At 48.2% G+C, this 14,876-nt stretch overlaps 1 protein-coding gene across 4 annotated transcripts in view; it reads left to right on the top strand.

Annotated features, from left to right (window-relative positions):
- IRF5 (interferon regulatory factor 5) overlaps positions 1-14,876 on the top strand; it is a 46,405-nt gene that overhangs the window by 7,337 nt on the left and 24,192 nt on the right. Inside the window, exon 1 of one of the 4 annotated variants that reach the window (XM_083572929.1) lies at positions 7,181-7,357. The exons of the other annotated variants lie outside the window; for them this stretch is intronic. The gene's annotated coding sequence lies outside the window, so the exon portion shown is untranslated. Of the gene's footprint in view, positions 1-7,180; positions 7,358-14,876 lie in introns of those variants that run through there. 4 annotated transcript variants of the gene reach the window in all.

Here is a 14,876-nt window from a genome sequence, read left to right as displayed (position 1 = left end):
CCGGTTTGGCCGCTTTGCCGTGGAACCGGCACACCGCACTTGGGGGGCTGGAAGGTGACGCAGAGAAGGTCACCTTTCCCTGCAGTCTCCTGTCCCCAGGCAGTAGAGATTACGGGCAAAGGATTTCTAAACCATCCCTGAGATGCTTATCTCCCTAACCCTCTCTTTTTCGGTCTCTCCTTTTTATGATGCTTAGGATGAAACTGAAGGTGGGAAGGGGCGGGAGGCATGCTGAGTTTGGAGGGAAGAGAATGGCACTGATTCCGGGGCTGTTTGTTCAAGACGGAATTGAGGAACGATGCCCATGGGCTTTGCATGTTTCGTTTGGGATTCTTTAGAGGAGCTCTAAATAAGGTGGGGGGACGCGGGTGGCGCTGTGAGTTAAACCACTGAGCCTAGGGCTTGCCGATCAGAAGGTCGGCGGTTCGAATCCCCGCGACGGGGTGAGCTCCCGTTGCTCGGTCCCTGCTCCTGCCAACCTAGCAGTTCGAAAGCACGTCAAAGTGCAGGTACCGCTCCGGCGGGAAGGTAAACGGCGTTTCCGTGCGCTGCTCTGGTTCGCCAGAAGCGACTTAGTCGTGCTGGCCACATGACCCAGAAGCTGTATGCCGGCTCCCTCGGCCAATAAAGTGAGATGAGCGCCGCAACCCCAGAGTCATCCTCGACTGGACCTAAAGGTCAGGGATCCCTTTACCTTAAATAAGGTGGGAGGTCAATTTTTATGGGGCAGCTCAGGCCGATTCAGCTGTGCACCCCTCTTTCGCTTGCATTTTCTTTCTTTTGAGACTAAAGAGATATAAATTCATTCATTCATTCATTCTTACATACCCTGCCCATCTGGCTGGGTTTCCCCAGCCACTCTGGGCAGCTCCTCAAAGAATATTAATAATAATAAAAAAGTGATAAGATATCAAACTTCAAAAACTTCCCTAAACAGATTCAGGTAGGTAGCCATGTTGGTCTGACGCAGTCGAGATATATATAAAAAATAAAAAAAATGTCCAGAAGCACCTTAGAGACCAACTAAGTTTGTTCTTGGTACAGTGGTACCTCGGGTTAAGAACTTAATTCATTCCGGGGGTCCATTCTTAACCTGAAACTGTTCTTAACCTGAAGCACCACTTTAGCTAATCGGGCCTCCCACTGCCACTGCGCCGCCAGAGCACGATTTCTGTTCTCATCCTGAAGCAAAGTTCTTAACCTGAAGCACTATTTCTGGGTTGGCAGAGTCTGTAACCTGAAGCGTCTGTAACCCGAGGTACCGCTGTATATTAGGGTCTGGTGACTTCTGTTTCAAAGTACAGTGGTACCTCGGGTTACATACGCTTCAGGTTACATACACTTCAGGTTACAGACTCCTCTAACCCAGAAATAGTACCTCGGGTTAAGAACTTTGCCCCAGGATGAGAACGAAAATCGCGCGGCGGCAGCGGGAGGCCCCATTAGCTAAAGTGGTGCTTCAGGTTAAGAACAGTTTCAGGTTAAGAACGGACCTCCAAAACGAATTAAGTTCTTAACCTGAGGTACCACTGTATCTGAAGAAGTGTGCATGCACACGGAAGCTCATACCAAGAACAAACTTAGTTGGTCTCTAAGGTGCTACGGGACAATTTTATTTTATTTTTTGTATATTTCCCTAAAGAGGGCTGCCTTCAGATATCTTCTAAAAGTCAGATAGTTGTTGATCTCTTTGACATCTGGTGGGAGGGTGTTCCACAGGGCAGGCACCACTACCGAGAAGGCCCTGTGCCTGGTTCCCTGCAACCTTGCTTCTCGCAGGGAGGGAACCGCCAGAAGGCCCTTGAAGCTGGACCTCAGTGTCCGGGCGGAACGATGGGGGTGGAGACGCTCCTTTAGATAACCCTGATTACCCCAGTTCTCCACATGTTTTGGACTGAAGTTGCAGGGTTTTTGGCTTCTAGGTACAAGAAGGGAGATTCTGATTCGACATCAGGAAGAACTTTCTGACAGTAAGAGCTGTTTGATAGTGGAATGGTCTCCCTTGGGATGTGGTGGAATCTCCTTCCTTGGAGGTCTTTAAGCAGAGGTTTTATGGCCACCTGCCAGGGATTCTTTAGTTGAGATTCCTTCATTGCAGAGGGTTAGACTAGATGACTCTGGAGGTCCCTTCTTCCTCTACAGTTCTATGATTCTGTAAACCACCCATCAGCTCCAGCCAGCACAACTGGGACTGTTTGTCAGATATCTAGGCTATTCGCCAAATGGCACCTTAAACCTAGGTTAAGCTTGCCACAATGGAGCACAGCGACTTTTGTTATTTATTTATTTATTTATTTATAAATAAATAAATAAATAAATAAATAAATAAATTTATATTATTATTTATACCCTGTCCATCTGACTGGGTTTCCCCAGCCACTCCGGGTGGCTTACAGCATATATAAAACATAGTAAAATATCAAACAATCAAAAAAAGATACAGTGGACGCTTGGGTTGCAAAAATGATTCGTGCGGGAGGCACGCCCGCAACAGCGCGTCTGCGCACGCGCGGGTTGCGATTTGGTGCTTCTGTGCATGCGCAAAGCACGATTTAGTGTTTCTGCACGAGCGCCGAAACCCGGAAGTAACCTGTTCCGGTACTTCCGGGTTCGGCGCGGTGTGCAACCCGAAATCGCGCAACCCAAAGTGTCTGTAACCCAAGGTATGACTGTATTAGGATTATTCATTCCATTTCTGCTTTATAATTTAAACAAAAAAACCTCAGTTTCCAACACATGAAGACATCAAACGAAACAATCCAAAATAAAGCAATTTGAAGCTTTAGGGGAAATATTTCAGATCCTCCCCTAAGAGACATTTTTGCTTTCTCCATATTTATTTATCTACTTGATTTATGAGCTGCCCCATAGCAGAAGAAGTCTAGGAAGCCCAGGTGGTGTCGGGGTTAGAGTGTCGGACTAGAACCTGGGAGATCTGCATTCGAATCCCCATGATACCTTTTCGTGAGCTGGTAGTTTATGAATGTTCTAAATTGCTTTATTTAGAAGAAGCAACGGCAATCAGGGCTGCGCTCTGTCCTGCCGCCATCCCATTGTGCAACAGTCTTCTGCTTGCACAATTAAACTTCCCTTCCCCTGCAGTGAAAAACCAATCCTGTGGCTGCCGATATTCTGCCAATGACATTCACGTATCTACGTATTTTGCAAAATTTCTTCAGCTTCAGCTAATCCTGGGGAAGGGGCGATGAAGTCAATTCAACATTCCCTTCCCCCAACCCTCTCTGACTTCCAACACTTTGCCCAGGCATTGCCAGTTTTCGCAACCACAAGGACTTAGAAGTTTGCTTTCCGGCCAAAGCTGAACTGCTGAAGAAGCTGATTTCTGTCCCTGTTACCAGTTTCTGTACTTAAAAGGCTTTTTCTCAGACCCATGGAATAATGCACAAATCTGATACTAAGTTTTTGGCTTCGCGGTAATGTCCTCCAGTAATGTTGCTAGGGCTGTGTGATCAATTTGGGAGCGGTCCTTCAACATTAAAAAACTCAGGGCACATGGGCAGTCTTAAAGTAGGGTTGCTTTTTTCTATTGACATTTTGAAAATACGGCAACCCTATCTTAAAGAGCATGATTTTATGGTGTGCTACAGAGGTTTAATTTTATGGTTAAACCACAGAGCCTAGGGCTTGCCGATCAGCAGGTCAGCGGTTCGAATCCCTGCGACTGGGTGAGCTCCCGTTGCTCGGTCCCTGCTCCTGCCAACCTAGCCGTTCGAAAGCACATCAAAGTACAAGTAGATAAACAGGTACCGCTCCGGTGGGAAGGTAAACGGCGTTTCCGTGCGCTGCTCTGGTTCTCCAGAAGCGGCTTAGTCCTGCTGGCCACATGACCCGGGAGGAAGCTGTACGCCGGCTCCCTCGGCCAGTAAAGCGAGATGAGCGCCGCAACCCCAGAGTCATCCACGACTGGACCTAATGGTCAGGTGTCCCTTTACCTTTACCTAGGTATACATTTTGGTAATACTTGGGTATACAGTGGTACCTCGGGTTACATACGCTTCGGGTTACATACGCTTCAGGTTACAGACTCCGCTAACCCAGAGATAGTACCTTGGGTTAAGAACTTTGCTTCAGGATAAGAACAGATATCGGGCTCTGGCAGTGCGGCGGTGGCAGGAAGCCCCATTAGCAAAAGTGGTGCTTCAGGTTAAGAACAATTTCAGGTTAAGAACAGACCTCCGGAACGAATTAAGTACTTAACCTGAGATACCACTGTATATGTATTTTGTTTTTCTGGCTTGATCATAACTATTTATTATTTCATAACGGGGAGATAGTTAAGAGCTTAGGCGGCTTCAGCAGTGGTCATCTGGCGCCCCCCAGAATTCGGCGCCCGGGTGCCCCGCACCCCTTGCACCCCTGGGTAAAGACGGCCCTGGCTACACAAGGCCGGATGTGGATAGGATTGGGGGGAAGTCTCCCGCATCAGTGGACCCCCCCAGTTAAGATCTGGGGTGGGGTGGGGTTCGAGTCAACAGGAGAAGAGCTGAGCCAAACTCAGTTCACTCAACATTGACACAGTATTAGAAACTCAGGTATATCAGTTCGAATGGCTCCTTAAACCAGGCTTGCAGTCACCAAAACAGAATGCCTAGTTGCCATTCTGAGGCTCAAAAGTCGTATTTTCCCATGCAACTCTTTGGTTCCTGAAACTCATTCTGATTGTGCAGGATAGAAATCGACAACAGTATGTGTTGCCAATGTGTAAAAACAGTCCAGACCCAAGGATCCCCAGATGGTGGAGAATTCAGGCGCCGACGGACATCATCTTCTTTTTTATATACAGTGGTACCTCAGGTTAAGTACTTAATTTGATCTGGAGGTCCATTCCTGAAACTGTTCTTAACCTGAAGCACCACTTTAGCTAATGGGGCCTCCCACTGCCGCACGATTTCTGTTCTCATCCTGAAGCAAAGTTCTTAACCTGAAGCACTATTTCTGGGTTAGTGAAGTCTGTAACCTGAAGCGTATGTAACCTGAAGCGTATGTAACCTGAGGTACCACTGTACCGTATTTTTCGCTCCATAAGAGGCACCCGACCATAAGACGCACCTAGTTTTTAGAGTAGGAAAACAAGAAAAAAAATATATTCTGAATGAAACAGTGGATATATGATTTTTGTGGTCCATGCTGTGGCCACAGACATATGTGATTTGACAGTGAGTTTGGGGTAGCCAAATGCAAAAATCCTGAGGATCCATGTGGATCCACGCTTTGTAACCACGTTTTTGCGCCATTGCGGCCCCACGAAACAGTGGATGCCTGATTTTTTTGGTGCAGGCTTTAGCCATGGACATGCTGTGTGATCTGATGGTGAATTTGGGGTGACTCAATGCAAAAATCCTGAGGATCCATGTGCTTTTACCTCCCCTCTCCCAGGCAGCCTCCTTTATCACTAGAGTCCCTTATCTCCCTCCCATCACTTGCCGATCAGCTGCTCAGCGGCTTTGTTTCAACACCCCCTCCCCTCTTTCTAAACAAAAAAAGCAAAAAAAAAGAGCACAATCTATTTTTTGCCCCTGGGCAATTCGGCTCCAGGGACCACGCATTCGCTCCATAAGACACACAGACATTTCCCCTTACTTTTTAGGAAGAAAAAAGTGCGTCTTATGGAGCGAAAAATATGGTACCTAAAACACAACAGCATCTCCGGGTCTTCTGTCGGTTCCCTCCCTGCGTGAGGTTGCAGGGAACCAGGCAGAGGGCCTTCTCAGTAGTGGTGCCTGCCCTGTGGAACGCCCTCCCACCAGATGTCAAGGCAGTAAAGGACTATTTTACTTTTAAAAGACAACTGAAGGCGGCCCTGTTTAGGGAAGTTTTTAATGTTTGATGCTGTATTGTGTTTTTTAATATTCGGTTGCAAGCCACCCAGAGTGGTTGGGGCAACCCAGCCAGATGGGCAGGGTATAAATAATAAATCATTATTATTGTTATTGTTATTAATATTATACCTTCTACTAGGCTTCATTGCACTTTCTGCAACGGGCTTGAAATAAACTATTTCCATCTTGGGTCCAGCACTGCTGCTGAATTGAAAGTGTTGATATTAAGTGAGGGCGAATGACCTAAAGCAAACAGACATCTCCAGCACCCCGTGCAGCAAGGTCAGGGCGTTTCGGTGGTGCAGAAATCTGAGTAATGCCGGCTGAACTGGTTCGGGGGATCGGGGCCGGAGGCTTGTTGTGAGGTTAAGCCTCAGAATCTCTTCAGGGCAGTCCACATGACCATAAATTGAGAGCTTAGCACCAAGAATGCAAGGAGACGATTTCGAGAAGGTCACCGGAGCACGTGGTCTCATTTTGATGGAATTGCAAAGAATTCGATTCAGCTTAGTCTTGCTAGGACAACGCTCCTGTATTCAAGGTGCTCACATGGGTGCATAAAGCCTTGAGGAACCCAGGCTGCAAACACGTGAAAGGCTTGCTCCTCCCCTACAGACCCTCTCGGTGGCTGAGGTCTACAGAGGAGGCCCTCTTGGTAGCTGCTCCACGCTCACAGGGACTTCTCGGTGGTGGCCCCTAAGGCGTGGAATTCCCTCCCCAAAGAGGTGCCTCTGGCCTCTTCATTGCACAGCTTCTAGCAAATGCTGAAGACACATCTATTCACCTTGGTCTTTGATGCTTGGCGGGTATGTTTTTAGGTCCCTTATTGTTAGGGTTGTTGTTGCTTAGTCGTTTAGTCATGTTCAACTCTTCGTGAACCCATGGACCAGAGCATGCCAGGCACTCCTGTCTTCTACTGCCTCCCGCTTTTTGGTCAAACACACTGTCCCACCATCTCGTCCTCTGTCATCCCCTTCTCCTGGTGCCCTCCATCTTTCCCAACATCAGGGTCTTTTCCAGGGAGTCTTCTCTTCTCATGAGGGGGCCAAAGTCTTGGAGCCTCAGCTTCAGGATCTGTCCTTCCAGTGAGCACTCAGGGCTGATTTCCTTAAGAATGGATACGTTTGATCTTCTTGCAGTCCATGGGACTCTCAAGAGTCTCCTCCAGCACCATAATTCAAAAGCATCCATTCTTCGGCGATCAGCCTCCTTTATGGTCCAGCTCTCACTTCCATACATCACTAGTGGGAAAACCATAGCTTTAACTATACGGACCTTTGTTGGCAAGGTGATGTGTCTGCTTTTTAAGATGCTGTCTAGGTTTGTCATTGCTTTTCTCCCAAGAATCAGGCGTCTTTTAATTTCGTGACTGCTGTCACCATCTGCAGTGATCGTGGAGCCCAAGAAAGTAAAATCTCTTGACGTCTGCAATGGTCAAGATGGGGCAGTCTCCCCATTCCATGTACAAACCCTGACCAGACAGGCAATGGGAAGCTGCCCCACACCCTCCCCAAGAGGTGAGTGTCGGAGATGGCTGTGCACCCCTCTGTTCTGCAACATCTCCACCCCTCAGGATCTGCCGCCTGAGGCATCCGCCCAAGTCCGCCTAGCGGTTGAGCCGGGACGCCACTCGCTAATCACAATTCCCAACAACGTTTTGCACAAAGCACCCTCTGCTGTTTGCACACATTTGGGCTTCCCTGCACCCCCTCAGGCAACGGCGGAGGCCAGTCCGACGACTCTGCGTGCTCCTGGCTTTGTCATCGTTGCTGGTACCTGAGAGGCCTTTTCCCTCCACCTGCTCCCGTCTGGAAAAGGTGGAAGTGCTGCGCCTGCCGTTGTGCAATACCCCACGGAAGAGGCTTATTCACCCGCTGACACCCACGGCTGCCTTCTGGGAGGCGGCAGATTCTCTCGCTGCGCAGGCAGAGCTCCAAATCCCAGCTCAGAAGCTTGCTGGGTGTGACCCGTGGCCCAAGCAAGGCAATAAACAACAAGACTTCACCTTCCTCTTCTCCCAAATCTACGCTGAAGGCTCTCCCAAACTTCCAGAGCAAAATTTGGGGGACATGCAAGGAGAGGAGACGAAGGTGAGGTCCGTGGTCACATATCCATTCCGCTTGCACCGAGGCACCTTTGGGTGGCCTTCTCAGTGGTGGCTGCCCCCAGGCAACTTTGGAACTCCCTTCCTAAGGAAGCCAGACCGGCTGCCCTTTCGCCGGAAGGCAACGACTGTCTTATTCCGGCAGATTTGGGGGAACTGACTTTGTCTTTAAGGAAAGGGCTTTTAAATGTTGTATTTTATTAGCCGTATTTCAATAGATTTGATTCCCCCCCTTTCACGTTTCTTTAGTTTGTGTGCTGTTTTTGTTAACCGTATTTCAACAGATTTGTTTTTCCTTTTATATTGTTTTATAAATATATTATCGAGTTACTTCCAAACAATTATCTCCTATGCTTTCCCCCCAAAGTTTCACAAATTGGTTTCACATCAAACAAGCACATGGCTTCCTATGTTGACTTCCCACCTTCACATCCAGAGTGTTTATCATCAAACCCTTTTCTGCTACATTATGCACCAGACATCAATTACAAAAGAAACCCTGTACAATCAGGGGTGCCAGTGGTGCTGTGGTCTAAACCACTGAGCCTCTTGGGCTTGTTGATCAGAAGGTTGGCAGTTCGAGTCCCCGCAATGGAGTGAGCTCCCGTTGCTCTGTCCCAGCTCCTGCCAACCTAGCAGTTCGAAAGCACACCAGTGCAAGTAGACAAATAGGTACCACTATGGAGGGAAGGTAAACAGCATTTCCGTGCGCTCTGGCTTCCATCACAGTGTTCCGTTGTGCCAGAAGCGGTTTAGTCATGCTAGACGCATGACCCAGAAAGCTGTCTGTGGACAAACGCTGGCTCCCTCGCCCTGAAAGCGAGAGGAGTACCACACCCCATAGTCAAATTCAGCTGGACTTAACCGTCCTTTACCTTTTTACCTTTAGTACAATCATTTTATCAATTGTTTGCCGCTGCTCCCATCTCGAATCCTGCCCGCAATTTCATTTGACTATACAGCGGTACCTCAGAAGTCGAATGGAATCCGTTCCAGAAGTCCGTCCGACTTCCAAAATGTTCGGAAACCAAGGCGCGGCTTCCAATCGGAAGCCACAGAAGACTCGTTGGACGTTCGGGTTCCAAAGTACATCCGCAAACCAGAACACTCACTTGCGGCATCCGGGATCCAAAATGTTTGGCTCCAAGGTATGCTGCAATACTTATTTGAATAGTAGCCTTTTGTCTTTTATATCTGCTTTAATTTTTGTAAGCCGCCCTGAATCTTGGTTCGGGGGAAAGGCGGGATATAAATAATTACAGTCACCCCCCACCATCCATTCCTTTGCCTTTCCAAACTTGGGGGGGGTGGAGTAAGGAGAGCCACTGAAAGAAACGACTGAAAAGGGGTCCGAGTGTGACCCATGTGATTTCCTCCCCAGGAGGCAGAAGGAACTGAAAGCACAGTCTGTTCTATGTATGGGGTTTTCTTTTTTGGTGGCTTTTTTTGCTTATTCTTCTCCCTGGAGACATGACTCATTTCATGAGGTCTAGCGCTTGAAATGCGGAAAGAGGCAAACTTGTAAAGAAATGAAACCAATTCACCTGAAAAAAGGGGACAGATGGACAGGCACGCCAGGGCCGGATTTAAGTTTTGATCAGGCTCTCAGCTACTGAAGGTAATGGGACCCTTTCTATGTCCAGCTGTCCTTTGTCAACAAAAAATGGTCGCTGTTTTTTGTGTTGAATATATGCTATATGGTAATTGATGGACCTAATAGGTATCTAAAGCCATTTGCACATAACAAATAGGAGCCTTCATAGCACAAAACACTGTTGCTGTATGTAAGTTTTATTTTATTTGTTTTTTATCTTATATTTTGGAAATGTGCATCCAGTTTTCCCCCCTTTGATTTTCTTGGGGGCGCTCAAGAGAGTGGAGCCCTAAGCTAGAGCTTGTTTAGCTTATACATAAATCCAGCACTGACAGGCACACACAGCAACAACCGCTTCCACACACATAATGTGTTTCATGTGGGGCTGCTGTCGGAACCTGAGAATCATCTAGTCCAGGGGTTGGCAACCTTCGGCCTATGGGCCAAAAGCAGCTCATGGGAGTCATTTAACTGGCCCACGAGCCGCCTCCAAATCAAGCCGCCCGCTTAGCGAGTCCCCACGCGCTGCGCTAAACCGGCACAGCGCGGAGCGGGGACTTGCTTCCGCAGCACCGGAAATCGCGCATGCACCGGAAAATGCGTCTCTGCAGGTGCAGACACTGGAAATCGCATCTATGCAGACGCGATCCGGCCGACTGAATGATCTCCACGGTAGTGAACCAGCCCAGGCGAGGTAAACCTTGCCCGACCCCTGATCTAGTTCAACCCCCCGCAATGCAAGAGTCTTTTGCCCGATGTAGGACTCGAACTCGGAACCCTTAGCTCAAGAGTCTTGTGCTCTACTAGCTGAGCTATCGACAAGATGGCTGCCAATTGGGATAGCTTCAAAAGAAGATTAGACAAATTTACGGAGGAGATACAGCTGTCAATAGGTACTGGGCATGATGGTGACTCTCTGCCTCCATTGCTGGAAGCGGTAAGCCTCTAAGCCCTTAGCTTTTTCTTAAGATTCAAGGCAGGTGAAAGAAAAGTCCTTCTTCACATGGCACATAGTTGAACTATGGAACTCCCTCCCACTGGAAGCATAGCTGTCAACCGTCCCTTATTTGGTGGGAAAGTCCCTTATCCCAGCGCCGTGTCCCGCTGCTGTCCCTTATTGATGATGTCCCGTAAATTTCCCGGGTTTCAAAGGAAGCAGCTCCTCTCCCCCCCTCCCTGCCAGCCAGGGAGGCTCCAACTGTGTTGCTTGGCTGCGTTGCTTACCCAATAAGGAGTCTAAGAACGACTGGGGGGTGGAGCTTGCATGCCTTGTGCCGATCAAATTGGCCGCGTTGCCTGGGGACTCGCCTTTGCTCAGCGCTTCCCAGCGGAGAGGTGACGGTGGTTTTCCTTGCTGCACCCCCTTTGCCGGGTTGCTGCGCTGTGGGAACCACCGCTTGAGGCTTTGTTTGGCTGCTGGCTGGGCTTTCTGCCTTTGGCTCGGAGGGGCTCAGAAGTTGAAGATACCTGTGCTGGGGAAATCCCTTATTTTGGCTGCTGATCCCTTATTTTCGAGGCCTCTGGTCCCTTATTTTCAAATCTGTAAGTTGACAGCTATGACTGGAAGCAGTGACGGGACCAACCTAGATGTCTTTCAAATAGGATTCGGCAGGTTCGGAGAGGAGAGGGCAGTCGATGGCCACTATTCTCGGTGGTTATGCTCTGCGGATGGTCCGCATACCCAACAAGTGTCCCCAGAAAGCCGGGACACCCCGGTTTTTGTCGCAAGAGCACGGAGGCCATTTTGTTTGACGTGATTTCATGGCACAATTCTCCCCTTGAAAAAAGTGCTTTCCCCCAGGGCTGCGATCTCGCATGGCGCCCCAAAGCGTGTGGTGTTTTTTGGAGGGGAAATTGTGTTGCACTAAAAAATAATAATGAGAAGATGGTGTCCCAGCTTTTGGCTTCACCGTGTTGGAAGGTATGCGAAGGCCACAAAGACATCAAAATCCCAGTTGCTAGGGGAGGGGTCTTTTGCAGAAATCCTGCTTGCAGCTTCCAGACAGGCTTCTGGTTGGTCTGAGTGGTAGAAGAGTGACTAGTGGGGTGCCACAGGGTTCTGTCTTGGGCCCGGTCTTATTCAACATCTTTATCAACGACTTGGATGATGGACTCAAGGGCATCCTGATCAAATTTGCAGATGACACCAAACTGGGAGGGGTGGCTAACACCCCAGAGGACAGGATCACACTTCAAAACGACCTTGACAGATTAGAGAACTGGGCCAAAACAAACAAGATGAATTTTAACAGGGAGAAATGTAAAGTATTGCACTTGGGCAAAAAAAATGAGAGGCACAAATACAAGATGGGTGACACCTGGCTTGAGAGCAGTACATGTGAAAAGGATCTAGGAGTCTTGGTTGACCACAAACTTGACATGAGCCAACAGTGTGACGCGGCAGCTAAAAAAGCCAATGCAATTCTGGGCTGCATCAATAGGAGTATAGCATCTAGATCAAGGGAAGTAAATGTGCCACTGTATTCTGCTCTGGTCAGACCTCACCTGGAGTACTGTGTCCAGTTCTGGGCACCACAGTTCAAGAAGGACACTGACAAACTGGAACGTGTCCAGAGGAGGGCAACCAAAATGGTCAAAGGCCTGGAAACGATGCCTTATGAGGAACGGCTAAAGGAGCTGGGCATGTTTAGCCTGGAGAAGAGGAGGTTAAGGGGTGATATGATAGCCATGTTCAAATATATAAAAGGATGTCACATAGAGGAGGGAGAAAGGTTGTTTTCTGCTGCTCCAGAGAAGCGGACACGGAGCAATGGATCCAAACTACAAGAAAGAAGATTCCACCTAAACATTAGTAAGAACTTCCTGACAGTAAGAGCTGTTTGACAGTGGAATTTGCTGCCAAGGAGTGTGGTGGAGTCTCCTTCTTTGGAGGTCTTTAAGCAGAGGCTTGACAACCATATGTCAGGAGTGCTCTGATGGTGTTTCCTGCTTGGCAGGGGGTTGGACTCGATGGCCCTTGTGGTCTCTTCCAACTCTATGATTCTATGATTCTATGATCCTGTAGGCAGATCTCGTCTTCCTCTGTCACAGTTGCTGGGAATCCCAAGTGTGGAGATCTGCTCTTGTGCTCAGTTTCCGCTGTTGATCTTCCCATCATGGGCATTTAGTCAGTCAGTCCCTTTGCAAACAGGGCTCTGGTCTACCTGGGCTGCCTTTGGTCGGATCCGGCAGCCAGGCCCTATGTTAAATGAAGCTACACAGGATCAGAGCCACGTGGCTTTTGGCCGGCAGTCACCATATGGAGGAAACACAAAACCACCAACGCGGTTTCAAAGTAATTCGTTCTTCCTAGGGAGCTCAGAGAACTGAAAAGGGGAAGGTCAAGGACTTCTGGATCATTTCTGGTTTCAACAACGGCCAATGTTTTCTGGTATAAAACAAAACTAAGGTGCCAGTACAGAATGGGCACACGCAAACACGTGCCCCTGTTTTCCAGGGATTTGCAGAAGCTGCCCCGTTTTCTGATTTGATCCTGGAATGTCTTGCATTTCCTTGTTTTGTTTGTTTAGTCGTTTAGATCTTTCCCAACATCAGGGTCTTTTCCAGGGAGTCTTCTCTTCTCATGAGGTGGCCAAAGTCTTGGAGCCTCAGCTTCAGGATCTGTCCTTCCAGTGAGCACTCAGGGCTGATTTCCTTAAGAATGGATACGTTTGATCTTCTTGCAGTCCATGGGACTCTCAAGAGTCTCCTCCAGCACCAGAATTCAAAAGCATCAATTCTGTTGTTGTTTAGTCATTTAGTCATGTCCGACTTTTCGTGACCCCCCTGGACCAGAGCACGCCAGGCCCTCCTGTCTTCCACTGCCTCCCGCAGTTTGGTCAAACTCATGCTAGTCGCTTCGAGAACACTGTCCAACCATCTCCTCCTCTGCCGTCCCCTTCTCCTTGTGCCCTCCATCTTTCCCAACATCAGGGTCTTTTCCAGGGAGTCTTCTCTTCTCATGAATTCTACTCAGCTTAAAAAAAAAAAAAAGTGTCCCCGGATTCATTGAAAAAAATCTGGTAACCATATGATAGATAGATGATAGATAGATAGATAGATAGATAGATGATAGATAGATAGATATGACAAGATACAAGGGCTGGAAAGGAATGAGCACGTAAATAAATGTGACCGTCCTTTTGGAGTAAAACCAGCAAGATTCAAGCACGTTCTTCTGATCGGCTGCAAAGGAACCATGCAACACCGCAAGGAGAAAGCAAAGTTTTGCTGGAGCAAAAAGACTGGTTTGGCAACCGCAGTCTAGGTGTTTGGGAGTCGTCCTGAGGCGCAGGAATGCCCCAGGGAATCTACAGAGATGAATGCGTAGCCTTGGCATTTAAGTCTCCTCAGCTCCTGATACTGCTGCTAATCGCAGGGAGCTGGGATTTTTCCATGGAGAGCAACTTCTCCCCCCACCCCACCCCATCCCCTCGGACACCTTTGTGGATCTGTCTGATCCTCGCGGCTTAAAGCTGTTTGCAAGTTGACAGCTGCAAAAAATCATCGGAAGAAACCGCGGCTGCGTCCTGAAACCAAGGCAAGGAGACTCAGCGGTTTGTTTAAGGGTGCTGGGAATTGCAGCCTTATCCAGGGCGAACTACAGATCCCAGGGTGCTTGTTGGGTTGGGTGTGCTCTAAATGTGCATTACACACACAGCCTCTTTCACTTTTTAAAAAAGCATGATTGATTTCCGACTGTGCAACAAGATTGCGGCCTCTTTCTCGTTCACACGTCACAATGGTCTTTTCAGGGTTCGGCTCAGGAGCTCTGTGGGTTTCTGAGGCTGTGTCACTGCTTCCTCTTATGATATAAATATAAATATAAATATAAATATAAATATAAATATAAATATAAATATAATAATTTATACCCCCGCCCATTTGGCTGGGCTTCCCCAGCCACAAAATATTAAAATACCGTAATGTATCAAACATTAAAAGCTTCCCTAAACAGGGCTGCCTTCAGATGTCTTCTAAAAGTCTGGTAGTTGCCTGGTTGCCTGAATATTTTCTGAGGTGGAAAAGGAAATCCAGTTACCAATGCCGGAAAGTGTTGTTATAAGAAGAAACTGCTCCTTTTCCCTTATGGGGTACCCAAAAGCCCATATAGAGTCCTTACGTGGGTTCCTTATTGAAAAAGAGTTTGGATTTGATATCCCGCTTTATCACTACCCAAAGGAGTCTCAAAGCGGCTAACATTCTCCTTTCCCTTCCTCCCCCACAACAAACACTCTGTGAGGTGAGTGAGGCTGAGAGACTTCAGAGAAGTGTGACTAGCCCAAGGTCACCCAGCAACTGCATGTGGAGGAGTGGGGAATCGAACCCGGTTCACCAG

This window comes from Podarcis filfolensis (genome assembly GCF_964270895.1).
Source record: "Podarcis filfolensis genome assembly, chromosome: 10".
NCBI classification, from domain to species: Eukaryota; Metazoa; Chordata; class Lepidosauria; order Squamata; family Lacertidae; genus Podarcis; species Podarcis filfolensis.
This window is presented reverse-complemented; position numbering and strand designations above follow the sequence as displayed.